Here is a 5799-nt window from a genome sequence, read left to right as displayed (position 1 = left end):
TCTCTCTCTCTCTCTCTCTCTCTCTCTCTCTCTCTCTTCCTCTGTCTGTCTGTCTGTCTGTCTGTCTGTCTGTCTCTCCATAGTGTAAACAGATAGGATATCTCTTGGGAGTAGGCAATCGTACAATGAAAACATACCTTATGTATATTATGGGACAATCCAATCTGTTTTTCCTAAACTTGAACATCCTTGCATAAAATGTAATTTGTGTTCTAATGGCTAGGAGGATATACAAAACAAATCAGTGAGCCAAGACATATATCTATTGAGCTTTTCTTAATAGGATGCAGGCAACTTTTAAAAAAATCAGAAGATCCTGCTGTGAGAATAAATCCATTATTGTTCTACCTTCTTCTTTATCTATTTATAAGCAAATTCTCATGGAAAGAATCTAATTATGTTGAGTCACTCAAGGTATTAGATAGAAATTATTTGGGCACATGTTAAAATCCTCCACTTGTATTCAGAAGCACAAATGATAATAAAGAATAGAATAGGTGAGAACAGAGTTCTGAATGTACTTTAAGAAGTACATGTGAGCAGATGTCTCAAATACATGTTGTTCAGCATTACAAAATATGAATAGTCATAACATAATTCACCATAATACCTGAATGCTCTGCATAGTTGGAAAATTAATCCAATATTTAATAAGTACATGTATATAGTTTTCTATCTTCAAAGGCATTTTTAGAACTGGTACAAATTTTAATTAACTTACTAACCCTAAAAATATAATAAAATAGTTCATGACCTTTTTTAAAGTCAGATAAAATATAAAGTTAGTATAGTTGGGGGAGCTCTGGAAGTACTTATGGAAGTAAAATAATATAATCAATATATAATTTTAATTTTTTAAGATCAATTAAATATTACTAAAGTAACAATATAATAATAATAATTTCTAAACATTTATGGTAGCATCCTCATTGTATCAATATAAATGAGACATAAAGAGACATTTTAACGATATTTACAGTACTCATGGAAATTAAGTGACAGATTTGTGTTAGAATCTGTAGAATAAGGTAGAAACTGTCAGTAATCGAAATTTTAATAATGTGCCTTAATAAAACTGCATAATCATTATTTATGATGCCAAATTCTATTACATACTAACTAAGGGTAGTGTTAATATAGGACTAAGTCCTGAGTAAAAAACTGTAAGAAACTATCTTAAATCAAAAACATGTCAAATTGAGCATTTAACATTTTTTTAAGAGAAAAGTATTATGAACAAAGGGAAAAATCAATGAGATATGTTAGATGTGTAGTTTTTATAAGAGATCAATCTTATTGAAGTGAACAAAATCTAATTTAGTTATTGTTGGAAATATATATAGAGAGAGTTGTATAATTTTCATTAGGATAATGAAATCATGTCACCTTCTGATTTCCATTTTTTTCATCCAAACCCTCCTATGCAATACCCATTGCTTTAGTTTAAAATCATGACCTCTTTATCTTTAATTATATATGTTTGTGTTTGTGCATGCATGTGTGTGTGACTGTGAGTGTGTTTGTACATGCGTGTATGTGTGTGTGTGTGTGTGTGTGTGTGTGTGTGNGAGAGAGAGAGAGAGAGAGAGAGAGAGAGAGAGAGAGAGAGAGAGACTATACAAGAATACAACCCTTTTAGTCCATATAATGTTATGTCTGCGTATTTTCAGGAGTGTTATCTTTCCTGGGGAAGATACTTCACCCAATCATTCAATTCTTTGGTTGTCAGTTGTGCTTTCTCTAGAACTGAGGCCTTGTGTGTTTTCTCTATTCACTTTTCAGGTGTATTAATGTCCTGGTTTAGGTCATGTTCAGGCATGATTTTTATAGTAGAGGGTATAATATTTTTGGACACAAAATCTCACAAAAAAACTTCCTCTTTGTCCCCAAAAGGACATGCATGAACTGCAAGGATGGAAATGGAAGGAAAAGTAGGTCCAGCGACAGGCCCAAAGTGGGATCCAGATCAAGGTGGGGTCCCAAGGCCTGACACTATTAAGGAGGCTATGGAGCACTCACAAAATGGGACCTATCATGACTGCCCTCGAAAAGACCCAACAAGCAGCTGAAAGAGTCAGATGCAGTTATTTGCACCCAACCAATGGACAGAAGCTGCTGACCCCTATGGTTGAATTAGGGAAAAGCTGGAAGAAGCTCAGGAGGACGGTGACCCTGTAAGAGGACCAGCACAGTCAATTAACCTGGAACCCCAAGATCCCTCAAACAACTGACCACCAACCAGGAAGCATACACCAGCTGATATGAGGCCCCCAAGACATATACAGCAGAGGACTGCCAGGTCTGGGTTCAGTCAGAGAAGATGCACCTAACCCTCAAGGGATGGGAAGCCCCAGGAAGTTTAGCGGTCTGGGTGTGTGGTGGGTGGTGGAGATATCCTCATGGAGACAGTGGGGTGGGAAGGAGGTGTGGGATGTGGAACAGTTGGAGGGTAGACCAGGGGGCAGGGAATAAAATCTGGAGTATTAAAAAAATTCAATAAAGGACACAAAAAATAATAATAGAGGAGAATAAATGAAAAGATCAAAAGAATACAAAAATTCAGATGAGCATAATTTATATTTTTCCATGCATAAATGTGTACATTTGTCACATTTTATGTAAGATGCAGTATTGCAGGCCCACCACCGTGTTCCTTTATGACTTCTGTGTAACTCAATGTACTTTTCTTTAAATCACCGCGTGAAGCTTCAGTAATTTAAAAGAGCTGACGAAGCTGTGTGAATCGAGCAAGGTTTTGAGAAAAGAGTCTTAATATCAGAACACCATGACACATACCTGTGCTCGAGGACTGCATCAAGTTTCAGGGCAGCCTGTGCTGCGTAGGGAGACCCTGTGTCATTCTTGACAACTCCAAAAGCAAAAGTAAAAAACAGAGAGAAATTAGAGAACATCTTGTCGACCTTGCAGAAATACTTCTCAGCACTTCTTTTATATGAAAGTGTTTCACAAGAATCAATTTTTTTCACTTCTGCCAGAAAAATAAAATATTCATTCAGTCTTTATAGGAAATGTCTAGTTATAATTGTTCTTGGGAGGAAAGGAATGATATTTGTAGCAGGGCTGGCAAGTATCATTTTCTTCTTGTCTCATCTTTATTAAAAACAAGGAACATAAGTTTTGATCATGCTGCTGCTTTTAGTGCATTGAAATATTGGCTATGTGAGGGCTGATGAAACCCTCACCCCTATCAAAGAGTTATTATTATTATGTGTATTTTGGGAATAAGTAGACTATAATTTAATGATATCCAAGAAACAAATACAAAATATGAATAGTAGGATTTGAATATACTTTTATTACTCCACTTGTGTAATAGGAAAGTAATGGTAGCCGGGCGGTGGTGGCGCACACCTTTAATCCCAGCACTCGGGAGGCAGAGGCAGGCAAATTTCTGAGTTCCAGGCGAGGCTGGTCTACAAAGTGAGTTTCCGGACAGCCAGGGTCATCAGGCCTATACAGAGAAACCCTGTCTCAAAAAACCAAACCAAACCAAAACAAAACAAAACAAAAAAAGAAGAAGAAGAAAGTAATGGTGCCTATGAATGGAACTTCTGTTTCTGGTCAAACAGAAAAAAATTACACAAAATTCATAATGGTTGTTTATAATTTTATTTATTTATTTATTTATTTATTTATTTATTTATTTATTTAGGTTTTCTGAGACAGGATTTCTCTGTATAGCCCTGGCTGTCCTGGAACTCATTTTGTAGACCAGGCTAGTCTGGAACTCAGAAATCCGCCCGCCTCTGCCTAAATCATCATTTAATTTTCATTATTATTTTCACTTCAGAATAGATATTTAGTAAAAATTTTAAATACAGGGAATGTTTTAAACATCTGCATTATACAGAAATATTATCATCATTTAAAATTATAAATTAATTTCTATTCTCTTTTACATTAAATCATAATGTCTCACATAAATGGCCCTTTTGGAATTGAATCATCCAGGAATATTATGATAAAGTACTATGATAATATAACCCATTAAATACATCATATTTTAGTTCATAGCAGTTGGAAACAGGATGATTGAAATTCAGCATCGGTTATTAAACTAATAAAGGAGGATAACACATCTGCAGGAGTAAAATAATTTGCTATGTGTCTGCTTCAAGATATCCACAATTAAATTAATTGACAATTGATGATTTTGCAACCCCACAATTTTTAGAAACAGAAAAGCATGGCAGTCTCAGAAGAAGAAAGCAACATATCCAAACAGAACAAACACTGTAGTGCAAGATAATTCACAGATGAAACATAAATTATGAAATAAAGTCTATTTTATCAGTGGTTTTAGAATTTTCTATTTGTCAAATAACTGACAGAATATCCTAAAGTATGTGTAGTTCTCACCCTCTCCCAGTGACAGTATCCTTCATTTTCATCTGTGGTTGCTAAATGTTAAATTAGATGGATGAGTCCTCTGGGTTACATCTGTGGAAAGAATATGCATATGATTTATAGAAAAATGCATGCATTAAAGAAGTCCATAAAAATGATCTCTGAAGACTACTGGTAGTCTCTTGCTTTTCACTACTCGTAGGATTTAATATTCAAAGTCCACACTCAGTTTTTCATAATATCCATTTATCTAATATCATTTTTATGGATGGAATTAGGATGCATGGTAGATCATTTATCTTTTGTATGTCTTTGATAAATTTTCTATATTTATAGATGCATTTATACAAATTAAATGCAAGCTACTTGAAGAAAAATAAACATTTCATGCTGAATCAGTACTGGAAGTTATTGGATCAGTTCTTACTTGCTACAGTCTTTGTGGCAGTGTATTAAACAGGAACAAAACATTTTCTTATCTCAACAGCCAAAATATGTGCCTTGTTAGGCACTATCTCTACCCGTTTGTCCCTAAACATTATTTTATATGCTTTGCATATTCCTTACTACCTTGATACAACGTGCATTATTGCCACATCAAATGTAGCATTTAACACCATGAAGAAAACACATAAAATGTCATGAAATTGTGCACAGCATTTCCTTTCTCAGTTTCTAAAAGTCAACCCTATCTTTGCTACTACCTCTAATGGTTCTTGAAACCTGGACATATAAGCTTCCTTTCTTTGCTGTTACAAATACTAGAAGCATTTCTTCTACTTTACCCTGATATCAGTGGTACATGTTTCAACAGATTTTTAATGATCTATTGTGTGATCTTACTATAACTCCTATACTTTTCTACTACAAAACATTAGAGCTATTTATAAATATTTATTTGAACAGTGCCTTACATGCTTTGGTATTTACTATCGGATTCATATTCAAAATGTCTTCATACATCAAAACTGAGACAAGATGATTGACCTGCAGTTTTATCTGAATATTCAACTATAAGGACAATGTTGGAAATCAACTTTGAAATTAATTATTTTGTTTTGACAAAGTTCCGTTGCTAGTGACATTGAGACTTTTTAAAAACTAACATTAATTATCTTACAGTTATTTCTAGTTCATGTACATGATTTCAAGACATGCTTTGTTTTTACATATTTTTAACTATACCTTTCTTGCAAACAAGAAATTGCACTCATTTATTTTAACTGATTTGTACAAATACTTAATTAAGTTTGGCAATTGTACTGGCTAGCTTTGTGTCAACTTGACACAGCTGGAGTTATCACAGAGAAAGGAGCTTTAGTTGGGGAAATGCCCCCATGAGATCCAGCTGTGGGGTATTTTCTCAATTAGTGATCACAGGGGAGAGGCCCCTTGTTGGTGGGACCATCTCTGGGCTGGTAGTCTTTTTTT

This window comes from Mus pahari, chromosome 8, assembly GCF_900095145.1.
Source record: "Mus pahari chromosome 8, PAHARI_EIJ_v1.1, whole genome shotgun sequence".
NCBI classification, from domain to species: domain Eukaryota; kingdom Metazoa; phylum Chordata; class Mammalia; order Rodentia; family Muridae; genus Mus; species Mus pahari.
This window is presented reverse-complemented; position numbering follows the sequence as displayed.